Source organism: Somniosus microcephalus, unplaced genomic scaffold (genome assembly GCF_052327205.1).
Source record: "Somniosus microcephalus isolate GS21.2 unplaced genomic scaffold, FLI_Smic_1.0 unresolved_chr2, whole genome shotgun sequence".
Taxonomy (NCBI): Eukaryota; Metazoa; Chordata; class Chondrichthyes; order Squaliformes; family Somniosidae; genus Somniosus; species Somniosus microcephalus.
Genome location: NW_028225180.1, coordinates 132,501 through 148,305, shown reverse-complemented (window position 1 = coordinate 148,305; position 15,805 = coordinate 132,501). Strand labels below are relative to the sequence as shown.

Genomic DNA, 15,805 nt, shown 5'->3' with positions numbered 1-15,805 from the left:
TCATCAGTGTTTTTGAAGCCCAACAATGAATTGGGGCAATAGAGAGTGTTTCAGTGGGGGTGCGTTTGGGGAACAGTGATCAAAATATCATTAGGATTATAGTAGTTAAGCATAAATACAAGGAAAAATCAACTGGAGTAAGGCTGTTTCAATAATTTTATTAAGGATCAGGGCCAGGCGGATTGGAATCAAAGATTGACAGGTAAAACCATAAATGATCAAAGGGAGGCCTTCAAAGAGGAGGTTGTTCGGCGGGTAAAGGAAGGTCATGCACAGCTAGAGCTTCCTGGTCGAGTAAAGATATGGATTATAATGAGAGTGAAAGAGGAGGCTTATGACAATTGTAAGGTTCATAATTCAATAGAGAACAAAGCTGAATACAATAAGCACAAGGAGGAACCGGTAAAGGAAATCTGAGAGGTGAAAGAGAATAGATTAACGGGTGACATAAAAGGTAACTGTAATGTCTTTTATAAACATATAAATAGTAAAAGTGTTGTCAAAGGAAGAGTGGGGCCAATTAGGGACCGAGAAGGATTAAAGGAGATTTACTGGAATGGTACCAGGAATGCGGGATTTCAGTTACGTGGAGCGACAAGAGAAAATGTTTTCCGTGGAGCAAAGATTTGAGGGAAGATTTGCTAGAGATGTTCAAAATCCTGAAAGCTTTTGATAGATTAATAAGGGCAAACAGTTTGGAGTGGCAGAAAGGTCGTTAGCCAAAGGACACAGATTTAAGGCAATTGGCAAAAGAGGCGACGGTAGGATTAGATTATTTATGCTAGTTGTTGTGATTTAGAATGCACCAACTGAAAGGGCAGTGGAAGCAGACTCAATAGTAAATTATAAAGGGAATTGGACGCATATTTGAAGTTGAAACAGGTGCAGGGCTATGGTGAAAGAGCAGGGCAGTGGGACTAATTTGTTGGTGCTTTGAAAGAGCCATCAAAGGCATGATTGTCCGAATGGGCTCCTCCTGCACTGTATCATTCTATGAGTCAATGATGGGAGCGGGGTCGGAGACGGGACTGTTTGTACAACCTGTGTTCATGCCCAGTGAAACCGCACAGCAGGAGCAGAGCCTGGTCATGTGACACTGTGACACCTCGGGTTGGACGGTGTCCGGTCGATTTGTGACATCATTCCAGGCCGCTGTGTGATTGGCTCCTTACTCCTGCGTGATGTCACCGGGTGAGAGATCCCCGCCCCTGGTTATGGCCCATCAGTGGAATGTCAGTGTCAGAGGAGCTGGAGTGACAGCTGACACTGGGAGTGAGTTTAGACCCGATAAAAGAGCAAAGGGCAGGAAAGAACAATGTAATATTAAAGTAAGTTACAAAACAGACTCATTAATTGCAAACATTCAGGTTAAATATAATCCCAGTCACAAAAGCAGCCCCGCTGTATTCCAGTTGCAGATTTTGGGATTAATATGAAACATTTTTGTATTGATAGTTTATTTGAATGAGGAATACTTCAGGAACGTGGAGAAAGAGGGAAGTCGCATCATCGCCACACTAACTGGGACTGGATAATGTCGCTTCCTTCAAAGAGCAGATCTGGTGGGACACAAACCCCCCAGTATAGGAGACGGGGGAAAAAGGGGAAGCTTCTACAATGATTGGAAAGGTGAGGAACTTTACTGAGAATCCCTTCAGTCCAGGATTTATATAAAATATACTCAATGATTCAGCATCCAAAATCCTCTGGGGCTGAGAATTCCAAAGATTCACGACACTCTGAGTGAAGAAATTCCTCCTCATCTCAGTCTTAAATGGCGTACACCTTATCGAGAGTGTGAAAGAGATAAAGGAGAGATCGATGATAGCAGACAAATGCGGAGTGAGAAGCAGATTATAGACAGAGGGAGTTATGCTTCCCTCTTGGTTCTGTAAAATTCTGTGTGCTGTGGGCCCTTTGAGCTGGCCATGATCCTTTAACAGAATGTGCTGTATTACTGGGTGTAATCCCAGATGTATTATCTACAATAATGTCAGAGAGCTGAGCTGTTGCCAACTAAACAGTAGCCACTGTTTGGAAGGATATTAGAGAGGTTCCAGGAAAAAAGTGGATTAATTCAAATACACTGGGACGACAGAAGCAGGAATTGATATTTCGACACTGATCCGACAGAAAGACTGGAGCAGAGCACCCCAGGGAGGGGCATCGCTGAGATTGTGGGGAGGCAGTGATCGTTGGGAGAAACACAGGGTCCATCCCCGGCCTGTGCTGCGTTAGCCTGATCTCACACCCGGTGTGATACTGAGCCCCACACAGCCACAGATCATGAAAGAGCCAGGCCCCATTCCCGGCCTGCCCTGAGTTAGCCTGATCTCACCCGCTGTGGTACTGAGCCCCTCACCCATACAGGTCAGGAAAGGCCCAGGCTCCATCGCCGGCTGGTGCTGTGTTAGCCTGATCTCACCCGCTGTGGTACTGAGCCCCTCACCCATACAGAGCAGGAAAGGCCAAGGCTCCACCCCAGGCCTTTGCTGTGTTAGCCTGCACTCACACCCGATGTGGTACTGAACAGCTCATACACAGAGAATGGTACAGTGTAGAGGGAGATATACTCTGTAGCTAACCGCGTGCTGTACTTGCCCTGGGTGTGTTTGATGGGGCAGTGTAGATGGAGCTTTACTCTGTACCTAATCCTATGCTGTAACTGCCGGGGGAGCAGCTTAAACTAAGATAGTTGTCATTTCCAACGTATCAAATACCTGACCATTACTCTGAGGCAGTGTTTGTGTTGATCAGTCCTGTTATTACAAAACTCCTTCTGTTCACCCTGTAACGTTTTGTCTCTCACTGGGGTCCGGCTTCCTCAGGCAGTTCCTTCACGTGTTAGTGCTGAGCGTTGCTATTGTACCGTGGGAGGCATCACAGTCAGTCTCCATCCTGATTTCCACATCACTAACATCAGCCGTATCCACTCCTGCCTGAGCTAATCTTCTGTTGAAACCTGCATCCATGTCTTGGTTATCACAAGAAAGTATATCCTGAGAACAACAGATATAAATAATGTAATAGGATTATAATCAATGATTTTTACTTCACTGATTGAAACCAGGCAAGGTCTGTGATCAGAGCGGGGCGTCATGCTCCGCTGAATAAGTTACACAGAATGTACAGCACAGGAACAGGCCATTCAGCCCAACTGCTCCATGCCGGTGTTTATGCTCCACACGAACCTCCTCCCATCCTTCTTCATCTGAAAGTATCAGCATAACCTCCTATTCCTTTCTCCTCCATGTGGTTATCACGCTTCCCCTTAAATGAATCAATGCCTTTCACATCAACCACGCTCTGTGGGAGCGAGTTCCACATTCTCACCTCTCTCTAGGTAAAGAGGTTTCTCCTGAATGCCTGATGGATTTTATAAATGAATATTTTATATTCATGGCCGCTATTTTATTCTCATATTTTTTCATGATTTTAGTTTTTATAAACTCTATTATAAATTTGTCAACACACCTTGTCTCACCAGCACATTGTGTTTGCTTTTCCGCTGTCGACTTAATCAGATTACAAGTAACGATTAGAATCCGGCTCAAAAACTGCAGGAGGCCAAATCTACACACGAGACCAGGACTCAATGGCTTCTGTTATCACATAATCACAGAATCATTCAGCACAGAAAGAGGCCTTCAGTTCATCGAGCCTGTGCCGGCTCTTTGAAGGAGCTATTCAATTAGTGCCACTCCCCTGTTCCTTTCCCACAATCCTGCAAATCCCTCACTTCCAGTATTGCTTCCGTTCACTTTGGAAAATTAATATTGAATGTGCTTCGATCACTTTTTCAGGCAGTGCATTCCAGCTCATAACAACTCACAGCGTAGAACAAATTCTCCTCGTCTTCCCTCTGGTTCGTTTCCCAATTATTTTAAATCTTTGTCTTCCGGTTAGCAACCCTCCTGCCAGTAGAATTTTTTGCTCCTTATTTACTCTGTGAAACCTGCCATAAATTTCAACATCTCCAATATATCTCCCTTTAATATTCCGTGCTCTCTGGGGTATAATTCCAGCATTTCTTGTCTCTCCGCTTAAATTAAGACCATCATCCTTTGTACCTTTGCTGTAAATCACCTCTGTGCCCACTCCAAGGCCTTGACACCCTTCCTAAATTGTGCTGCCAAGAATTGGACAAATACACCAGCCGGGGCCTAAATGGTCATTTATAATTATTCAGCATAACTTCCTTGCTTTTGTTCCCTGCCCCTATTTATAAATTTAAGAAATCACACAACACCAGGTTATAGTCCAACAGCTTTATTTGAAATCACAAGCTTTCAGAGCGCTGCTGCTTCGTCAGGTGAAGTGGAGAGATGCATAAAATCACAGCTTATATAGTCAGAGAGTAATGTCAGATGTTTACAGGTAATCTTTCTAACTGCCATTAATCACACCTCGGCAGAGAGATAATCACAGGTGTAAATGGTGTCCAGCAGTTCAGTCAGGGAAACATTACATCAAAGAACAATGAGGTGGGGTCACAAGGGATCAAATGTTGCAGATGCTGGGGTCTGTATGGAAAACAAAAAAACTGACAAAGAACACAGCAGATCCGGCCGCATCTGTGTGGAGAAACCAAGGCAACGATGACTCGAGTCTGGATGACCCTACGTCAGGTGGGGTTACATGTAGCGTGACATGAATCCAAGATCCCGGATCAGGCCGTCCTCATGGGTGTGGAACTTGGCTATCAGTTTCTGCTCGATGATTTTGCGTTGTTGTGTGTCTCGAAGGCCGCCTTGGAAAATGCTTACCCGAAGATCGGAGGCTGAATGTCCTTGACTGCTGAAGTGTTCCCCGACTGGGAGGGAACACTCCTGCCTGGCGATTGTTGCACAGTGTCCGTTCATCCGTTGTCACAGTGTCTGCATGGTCTCGCCGATGTACCATGCTCCAGGGCATCCTTTCCTTCAACGTATGACGTAGACAACGTTGGCCGAGTCACATGAGTATGTACCATGTACCTGGTGGGTGGTGTCCTCACGTGTGATGATGGTATCTGTGTTGATGATCTGGCATGTCTTGCAGAGGTTGCTTTGGCAGGGTTGTGTGGTGTCGTGATCGCTATTCTCCTGAAATCTGGGTAATTTGCTGTGAACGATGGTCTGTTTGAGGTTAGGCGGCTGTTTGAAGGCAAGTAGTGGAGGCGTGGGGATGGCATCGATGACATGCTAAGGCTGCGAAGAACATGGCGTAGTTTCTCTGCTCCGGGAAAGTACTGGGCGACGAATGGTACACTGTTGGTTGTGTCCCGTGTTTGTCTTCTGAGGGTGTCTATGCGATTTTTCGCTGTGGCCCGGCAGAACTGTCGATCGACGAGTCGAGCGTCATATCCCGTTCTTACGAGGGCGTCTTTCAGCGTCTGTAGGTGTCCATCACGTTCCTCCTCATCTGAGCAGATCCTGTGTATTCCCAGGGCTTGTCCACAGGGGATGGCTTCTTTAACGTGGTTAGGTTGGAAGCTGGAGAAGTGGAGCATCGTGAGGTTGTCCGTGGGCTTGCGGTAGAGTGATGTGCTGAGGTGTCTTTCTTTGATGGAGATTCGTGTGTCCAAAAATGAAACCGATTCTGAGGAGTAGTCCATGATGAGTTTGATGGTGGGATGGAACTTGTTGATGTTATTGTTAAGTCCGTGAATAATTGAGACACGGACCAGCAGGAGTGAAAACAAACAAGTCTTTACTGGTGGAAGTCAATAGTGAAACTAACAAACAGAGGCTCCTAGCGCCTTTTAAACAGGGGTGGTCACTGCCGGTACTGCATTCTGAGACCAGTTATTCTCTTAAAGGTACATACACAACAATTCCTCCCCTTTTAGATAAACAGTACATAACATTCATTTAACAACTAAATGATAATGAATTACAATCACAATTACTGTTGCTAGATACATTGGTTAAGTTTAAGCAATTATAAGTTCAGTCTTTGAGGAGGCTTCCTGATTCTGTCTGGATAACGCCTCTTTGGGGTATCAGGTTCTTCTGGCAATGTTGCGTCGGGATCAATGTCTTTGTTTGGTTCATCTGCTTCCAATATTACCGGTTCTGCGGTAGCTGCAATTGGAACGTGAATTTCATTACCAGGTGTATCAGATCGTGGTGTGGAGTTGACGTTTTCCAGTGACTCTAGAATCTGGTCAGCATGGCGTCTTACAATGCTCTCCCCAACGTCCACGGTATACATGAGAGGTCCTTGTCATGTACAAATCGTTCCTGGCTGCCAATTCTCAGTGCGGTAGTCCCGGGCCAAAACTGGTTGACCTATCTTAAAACTCCTGGTCGGCCTTTCATTCATATTCTGAATCTGCCTGTTCTCCACATCTCTTCAGACGTTTGGCTTAACCAAATCCAAGCAGCATCGTAGTCTTCGATTGAAGAACATCATGGCTGGAGTTTGGTTGGTAACGACATGTGTCGCATTCCGGTAGGCAAACAAGAAGTTGTCCACCTTGTGTTGTAGGGGTATATCTTCATTACACATTGCCTTGATAGCCTTCTTGAAAATTTGGGCAAACCTCTTGGCCAATCCATTAGTGGCTGGATGATATGGGGCAGATGTGTAATGCTTAACGCCATTGTTCTTTAAGAACCTCCGGAACTCTTCAGACACAAACTGTGGTCCATTGTCAGAGCAAATCTGTTCAGGCAGCCCATTCCTGGCGAATATGGTTCGCAAAACTGTGATAGTTTTTTCCGTGGTGGTTGAGCACATTTTTATTACCTCTGGCCACTTTGAATGTGCATCCACCGCAATTAAAAACATCGAGTCCATGAAGGGACCAGCAAAATCAATGTGCACCCGTTGCCATGGAGATGAGTGCCACTCCCATGGATGCAGAGGAGCTTGTGGTGGGGCATTTTGGACCTCCTGGCATCCTGCACAGCTCTTGGTCATCTCTTCGGTTTCTCTATCGAATCCCGGCCACCACACAAATGCTCTGGCTAAGTTCTTCATTTTTACCCCACCCAGATGACCCTCATGAAGCTCATTGAGTACTCTATCCGTCAACTTAGGTGGAATTACTACTCTGGATCCACACATCAAGGTCCCTCTGCACACTGACAGCTGTTCTCTTCTCGGCGAGAATGCTGGCAGCAGTGTTTCGCCATGTGCTGGCCATTCCTTCACCGTTAAATCATAGACCCGTGATAGTGTCGGGTCATTCCGTGTTTCGTTTTCTATGTTTGCATTCATCACAGGGAGACATTCGACTATGGTCGAGTGGAATAACTCCATAGGAAAAGGGACCATCTCTGCAGCCATTGTGCCGTCAAATTCGGTACACCCATCTGAGGGTGGAAAATGGAGACAAGAGTTTGATGATCGGTTAGTAGAGTGAATTTTTGACCGTGCAGGTAGTGATTGAACTTCTTCACCCCCCACACTAGGCTGAGGGCCTCTCTGTCAATCTGAGCGTAGTTACGCTCGGCAGAAGTTAACGAGCGTGACGCAAAACCTATCGGCCTCTCTAACCCATCAAGGAACTTATGTGACAGTACCGCAACAATGCCGTAGGGAGACGCATCACACGCCAGTCTGATTGGCAGTGCTGGGTTTTAGTGAGCCAACACTTCCCTTGAAGTGATTAAGTCCTTACTCTTCTGAAAAGCACGCTTACAATCATCGCTCCATTTCCATGCTACCCCCGTTCGAAGCAGGGCGTGCAGTGGGTGCAAAATTGTCGACAAATTCGGCAAAAACTTATGATAATAATTCACCAATCCGAGGAATGACCTCAGTTGCGACACATTTCAGGCGCTGGGGCCTTAAGAACCGCTTCAATTTTGTCAGGGGACTTATATAACCCCTCTTCATCAATCACGTGGCCACAATACGATATCTGTTTCTTAAAAAATTCGCACTTGTGGTGGTTGGCTCGCAGCCCATGTTCCCGTAGTCTAGTGAGCACCTGTTCTAGGTTGTTAAGGTGATCACTGTCATCTTCACCTGTTACAAGGATGTCGTCCAAGTAACACTGAGTCCCCGGAATCCCTTGCAGGACTTGTTCCATCGCTCTTTGCCATATCGCCGGAGCCGATGCTACTCCGAATACCAATCGATGATACTGGTAAAGACCTTTGTGAATGTTTATCGTGAGATACTTCCTAGAGGACTCTTCAACCTCCATCTGGAAATATGCTTGTGCTAGGTCAATTTTTGTAAAAACTCCAGACTGTGAGGCGAAGATGTCTTCTATCCTTGGAAGAGGATATTGTACTGTGTGAAGGACAGGGTTCACCGTCACCTTGAAATCCCCACAGATGCGAATTTTCCTTGGCTCTCCGGACTTATTGCTTAACGTTTTCTTCATGACAGGAACGATTCGTGTCGCCCACTCGCTCCAGTCGACCTTAGACAACACGCCCACCTTCTCCAGATTCTCCAGCTCTGCCTCGACGGCTGGGTGAATTGCTTTAAAAATCTTGGGAACTGCATTCCCTTCTATTTTTATCGAGGCGGTTACGCCTTTAAGCGTGCGCAGTTCTTGTTGAAATACCTCTTTGGCATTAGCTAAGATTGTTGACAATCGTCCAGGAGTGACATCTTCATCTTTTTTACCATCCACCGTCATTGCATGAATGGAATGCCAATCCAAGTTTATCTTCCTGATCCATTCCCGTCCCAATAACGGTGGTCCACCATTTGGCAGTATGTAGATATACAATTTCCGTATTTTCTTGCCATTGTATTCGACAGGCACACTTATCTTTCCTCTGGGGTATACTTTTTGCCCCGTATACGTCGTCAAGACGATGGATGTCTCTCTCAAGGGTATGTGTGAAAATAGCCGTTCGTAGTCTCGTCGATTCATGACGGTTAGCGCTGATCCTGTATCCAATTCCATTTTAACTTAGGACCCTGCTATCGTGAGGGTGACCCAAATGGTTCGGTGATCCTCTTTTGCGATTACATTGTGAAGTTTGAGACAGCTTAGTCTCCTGTTCTCGGATTCACTATCGCTCATCTGTTCTTCGGGACTACTGTCCGTCATCTTTTGTACTTTCTTGTACGGTTCCTTAGTAGCCTTTTTGTTGTCGCTGGTCTTCTTCCCAGACCTGCAAACTCTGCAATGTGTCCAATCTTCCCGCATTGTCTGCATATTTTGTCTTTGGACCAGCAGTCCTTCTGGTCATGTTTAGTTCTGCCACAGCGATAACATTTTGCAAATCCCCGTGTCATTTCGTGGGTGCTGTATTCCTGTGGTTTTGTTGAATTTCTGCAACTCCCCTGGCTGCTGCTTCATACGATACTGCCACGCTGAAAGCCTTATCTAGCGTCAGCTCTTTTTCTGAGAGTAACTTCTTCTGTGTTCCTTCACTCAGGAGTCCACAGACAAATTTGTCCCGTAGGGTATCTGCCAGTCCTGCTCCGAACTGGCAGTGCTTTGATAGCTTGCGTAGTTCTGTAAGATACTCAGCATTGCTCTCATCTTTCTGCTGAGTTCTCCTGTGGAATTTAAATCTTTCTGCTATCAACAGCGGTGCAGGGTTTAAGTGTTCGTGTAGGACAGCAACAATTTCTTTAAAACTCTTTGCCTTCGGTTTGGCTGGAGTAATCAGGTCCCGCAATAGGCCGTACGTTCTAGCGCCCATTAAGTTTAGCAATATCGATGCCTTTTTCCCCTCCGCTATTTCGTTTGCCTCAAAATATACCTCGACTCTTTCCACATACGTGGTCCAGTCCTCTAATGTATTATCAAAAGCAGTGATACAGCCAGTCTTCGGCATCTTGCAAATCTATAATGGCGCCTCCCGTGCTTTGCCTTCTTCCCCGATTTAACAAAATGGCGCCTCCCGCGCTTTGCCTTCATTCACCGCTGTTGTTAGCGCTGCTTTCCACGGATTCTTGCACGTTAAATATTGATTCTTTTTCTTTTATTACTTTCCCGTCATGGAGCGGACCCTCTGGGACACTTCCCTCCCTCTTCTTAGGTCCGAACGCTGCCCGGCTTCGAAGCACCAGCCGCGCCCTGTGTGCTCCACCCTCTCTCTCTCTCTTTGCCTCCTGACTCGCTGCCCGGCCCCGTTGAAAAGCCACCCGATCGAGCTTCAGCCCGCCGCAGCCCAGGAAGGATCAGAGCACTACCTACCACCAGCTCGACTAACTGGGAAACCACAGACTGGTGAACCGAACCTGGCTCTTGACAGTCTCTCCTGCAAGTTTTCAAACCGATGATTGACGGTCAACGCCCGTTTCTCGAGTTTCTTTGGACTCATTTTTTTTTTTTCTTTCTTCTGGCTCCGACCTTCAACAACGTTGTCTGAGGTGCTGCCGAGCTGCAGGTAAGTTCGTTTCTTACTCGTCGCCAGTGTTAAGTCCGTGAATAATTGAGACACGGACCAGCAGGAGTGAAAACAAAGAAGTCTTTACTGGTGGAAGTCAATAGTGAAACTAACAAACAAATGCTCTCTAGCCCCTTTTATGCAGGGGTGGTCACTGCCGGTACTGCAGTCTGAGACCAGTTATTCTCTTAAAGGTACATACACAACAGTTATCGTGTAGTCTTTTCAGTGATTCTTCGCCGTGGGTCCATAGGAAGAAAATGTCGTCGATGTATCTGGTGTATAGCGTTGGTTAGAGGTCATGTGCAGCGAGGAATTCTTGCTCGAACTTGTGCATGAAGATGTTGGCGTATTGGGGTGCGAATTTGGTCCCCATGGCTGTTCCGTGTGTTTGGGGTAAGAACTGGTTGTCGAAGGTGAAGGCATTGTGGTCAAGGAGGAAGTGGATGAGTTGTTGGATGGCGTCTGGAGATTGGCTGTTGTTGGTGTTGAGTACTGAGGCTGTCGCAGCGATGCCGTCATCGTGGGGGATACTGGTGTAGAGTGCCGAGACGTCCATCGTGGCGAGGAGTGTTCCTGGTTCGACTGGTCCGTATGTGCAGAGTTTCTGTAAGAAGTCTATAATGTCACGACAGAAGCTGAGGGTTCCCTGTACGATGGGTTTCAGGATGCCCTCGACGTATCCAGAGAGGTTCTTACACAGGGTTCCGTTGCCTGATATGATAGGACGTCCGGGTGTGTTGGCTTTGTTTATCTTTGGGAGGCAGTAAAAGTCTCCCACTTGGGGAGTACGTGGGATGAAAGCACGTAGGATGCTTTGAAGGTCTGGATTGAAGGTCTTGATCAGTCTGTTGTGTTGGCGTGTGTGTTCTTTTGTCGGATCTGCGGGTAACTGTCTGTAGTGTTCCTGGTTGTCCAGTTGTCGGTATGCTTCTTTGCAATAGTCCGTTCTGTTCTGTATGATGATGGCTCCTCCTTTGTCTAATGGTTTGATGATGATGTTGCGGTTGGTCTTGAGAGCGTGGATGGCGTTGCGTTGTGCTCGGGTGACATTCTGGACTGTCTTGTGAGTGTGGCTGATGAATCTGGCATTGATGCATCTCCTGACAGCTTGAGCATACATGTCAAGCTAAGGGCAGCGCCCCTCCGGAGGGGTCCTATTTGACTCTTTCTTCTTCGGTTGCTGCACTGTGGATTCCTCTGTCTGCTGGTTCGGATCATTGATTGTCTCATTGGGTTCGCTGCTGACATCTTGGGATTTGTGGAAGAATTCCCCGAGCCTCATTCTCCTGATGAATTCCTCTGTGTCTGCCGCGAGACGGATGGGGTCCATTTTGGTGTTGGGGCAGAAATTGAGCCCTCGGCTGAGAACTTCAATTTCGTCTGGTTGAAGGGTGTGGTCGGACAGGTTGATGATGGACTTCCCTGTGGTTTCAACCGTGGTACCAGGAGAGGCTTGGTTGCTGCTGCTGGTGATGCCGAGCTTCTCAAGCTTCCTGTTCTTGGTGTGCATGTAGGCAGAGTAGTTCCGTTGCCTCGTCTGTTTGGCGGTATCTCGTAGCTGGTCTGCTGTGTCCTGAGCACAGGCTGAGAACATGGACTCCATCTCGGTTTCGAGGTTTCTGTGTCTGCTGTATAGCTGGTGTATGAGATGTTTGAGCAGTGTCCGAGAGGTACGACGGCAGAGTCTCTCAGCATAGTCTGTGTTGTAGGTCGACTTGAGTGGTTTCGTGATCTGTAGTCCTTTCGGGATCTTGTCTGCTTTCTTGCATCTCTGTAGAAACTTGATGTCTGTGTCAATATGCGTGATCTTCTTGGAGATCCTCTCCACTTTGAGCTGGCAGTTTGTGGTGTCGACAGTAGCCACGGTGTGGAGATGCCGGTGTTGGACTGGGGTGGACAAATGTATGAAATCACACAACATCAGGTTATAGTCCAACAGCTTTATTTGAAATCACAAGCTTTCAGCTGCGCTGCCCGTGTCAGGCACAAAATCAAAGTAAAAAGCAGAAGAAACAGTAAAAGATACAGGCCTAGAAATTCAGTGCCCTTAGCACCGATTTTGCGGCGCTAGAGGGCCTAGCGCTGCAATTGGCGCCGGTTCCTAAATTGCCTGGGGCCCTTCCGCGGCGGTAGACCGGTAGCGCTGCGCCGGCACTGATGACGTCATCGGTGTGCGCAGCGTCCCGGTTGCCGTGGTAACCCGGCCCCAAGCCGAAATTCAGTTGCGGCTGCCTCGCCAGTGGCAGCCGCAACTAAGACTCCGGCAAACGAGTGTTGTCGGAGTCTGCGCCGGCGCTTTAAGGAGGCGCGGCGGCCGGCCGCTTTCCCGCCGGCCGCCTGCCCGCAGCTCCCTCCCCGGACTTCTCCCCCCCCCCGGAACAGATGCAAGCCCGGCACTTGTCCGAGGTGCCGGGCTCATTTTTGAAGAGATTTGCGCGGGCCGCGGCCGGGCGCAGGCAGCTCCTCCTTAACGGAAGGAGGAGGCCTGCACTTCCCGAGCCTGCCGCACTGCAGCGGGCGCTGCAGCGCTGGAATAGCGCCGCAATGCGGCGCGTTGCGCCAGTTTTCAGGCGCTAAAACCCTTCAGCAGCGCCGGCAGCCATTTGGGCGCGGCGCTACTGAATTTTTGGCGTGCGCAAAGGGACTTAGCGCCGGCGCTAACTTCCGGCGCTAAAGCCCTGGCACAGCGCAAACTCAATTTCTAGGCCACAGTGTTACAAACAGTAATAGAGAACATTCATCATGGTTGGCCAAAAGGTTCATGTCCAAAGTACTTTCACATCAGGTCAGAATTGAGTGTCGCAAGTGGACTATTACTAAAATAGAACAGAATAGTCATTCCACAGGCTCTACGTCAAGACATGCTCAAAAGGATTCATGAGGGTCACCTCGGAATTGAAAATGCAAAAGGAGAGCAAGAGACACTGTTTATTGGCCTGGCATAAATAAGGACATTGAGAACATGGTAGGCGAATGTGAGACATTTCAGAAACACCAAAACAAACAAGCAAAGGAACCAATGATAGTAGCTGACTTACCAACAGCACCGTGGCAAAAGGTTGGTATGGACCTCTTTCATTTGAATGGTAAAGACTATCTAATTGTGATTGACTGCTATTCTAACTATCCTGAGAAGACGCTGCTCTCAAGCACCACAGCAAGCAGTGTCATAATGCATGTGAAATCCATCTTCGCCAGACATGGAATTCCCAGGGATGCCGTTAGCAACAATGGTCCGTGCTTCAACTGTAAGGAGTGGCAACAGTTTGCAGCACATTTATGACATCCAACACATCACATCCAGTCCTCTGTATGCTCAGTCGAATGGTAATGCAGAGAAAGGTGTTCAAGTTCTCAAACAGCTACTGAAGAAAGCAACAGAAAGCAAGTCTGATCCTTATCTCGCCCTGCTGAGCTGCCAAGCCTCCACTTTAGACTCTGGTTCTTCACCTGCTGAACTCCTAATGGGTCGCAAGTTGCGCACCACGCTACTCCGCTGTGCAAAGAAAAGCAGAGTAAGGAACTGAGACAGAGACTTCAACTATTAAAGCTGAAACAGAAATCACACTATGACAAGTCATCCAAAACTCTGAAACCATTGACAAGGGATGATGTTGTCAGGATTGAGGATACAGATACATGGAACAGGAAAGCTACAGTTCTGGAGGAAGTAGGACCAAGGTCATACACTGTTAGAACTGAGGAAGGACAGATTCTCAGGAGGAACCGCCGTTCCCTCCTAAAAACACAAGAGACTATCCAAGAGCAAATCGATGACAATGTCGCAACTGAATCTTGTCACTCACCACCAGAACAATCTAACACAAACACACATACAGGCTCTCATGAAAACACATCAGACTTACCTGTGCTGAGAAGATCCACACGTGAAGTAAAAAAGACTGATAGACTTAATCTTTGAGTACAAAGAAAACTATAATAAAAGAATGAAAAGCTTAGAATTCATAAAGTAAAGCTTTGAAAATGTGTTGACTGTTGTGAAGGTGTTTATGTCGTTATATAAAAAAACCAAGTTCATTCGAAGGTTTATAGAGCACTAACAAAAGTCTTACTGACATCATCTTTATCATTTTTCTTGAAAGTTGATTGATGTTGATTATGTTTAACCTCAAAGGAAGGGGGATGTAATGATCAGTAACATGTCACTCTAGAATGGTACGCTAGGTGGAGCTGTATATATAAGAGTGGGCTGCCCACGATGCACTAGGTTACCCACAAGGCAGTAGTCAAGATGGATGCTGTACAGAAGTCCACATGATTGAATAAAGTGACTAGCTCAATCTAGCTGTTCATAATGAAAATGTCTAGTTATTAATGAACATAACAGGGAGCAGGAAGGGAAGGGGATCCTGGGGGTTGATTTTATCATAGGCCACCGGATCCTAGTTGATCTCAGGAACTGTGGGGAGCATGCACCGGCAAAGAGAGTGAAGTGGCAGTTATCCCAGGGAAACAGGGCAAGGGGACCTTGTGTACCCTAAAACCCAAGGAGGGTTATGACCTCGAGCAAATGGTCAGTAACACTCCAGTGGAGTACCAGGCATTTGTGCGAGCACACCTCGATGCATTTGCCACCCACAAGCATGATTGTGGGAGTTTGAACGGGGCGAAGTGAGTGTAGATGGGGACCCCATGACCCGGCCACAAAAGCAGTATAATTTCCCCAAGGAGGCGAAGGCAGACATGGAAATGGCCATGACATCTCTGGTTAAACAGGGGGTATTTTGACTGATAGCCACCCACGTGAACTCTCCACTGTGGCCGGTTGGCAAACCGGGCAACTCCTGGAGAGCCATGGTGGACTATCTTGTGCTCAATCGAAACATCCCCGCCTGTGCACCCACGGTCGCAGCTGTCGTCGACCTCATTGTAAGTATTAAAGCCTCCGCAACCACCTTCACGGTGCTGGATATTTCCAACGGGTTTTGGTCCATCCCTCTACGGAGAGAGGACCAGTACAAGTTTGCCTTCACATTTAAAGGCCAACAATACACCTGGAACTGCCTACCACAGGGGTTCAACAACAGACCAAGCATTTTTCTCCAATGTATGGCAGATTGTTTGAAGGGCTTCAGCCGGCCTCGGCAGTTAGTTCAGTATGTGGATGACCTGCTCCTATTCACCGATGAAGGAGAGGAGCACGGTCCACTACTGGCTGAACTGCTGGAGCTACTCAGGCAAGAAGGCTTTAAAATAATCCCTAAGAAATTACAGATCGGCCAACAGGTAGTAAAATTCCTGGGGCTGACTTTGCGAGCAGGGGAAAGGGCCATCGATAAAGCCAGAAGGGAAACAGTACAGGAGTTCCCAGCCCCCAATACAGTGACAGGAGTGAGATGTTTTCTAGGGCTAACAGGGTACTGCAGAGATTTTATTGAGGATTACACAGCAACAGCAGCCCCTCTGCTCCGACTCCTATATAAGGGAGTGGAGTGGGTTTGGGGTGAGGGTTGCCAGGCAGCATTTGTAAAACTCAAACAAGATCT

General features: G+C 47.3%; 1 pseudogene; it reads right to left on the bottom strand.

Annotated features, from left to right (window-relative positions):
• Positions 1-2,837: 2,837 nt before the first annotated feature.
• On the bottom strand, positions 2,838-12,219 carry LOC147092025 (uncharacterized; annotated as a pseudogene).
• Between the last annotated feature and the right edge of the window lie 3,586 nt (positions 12,220-15,805).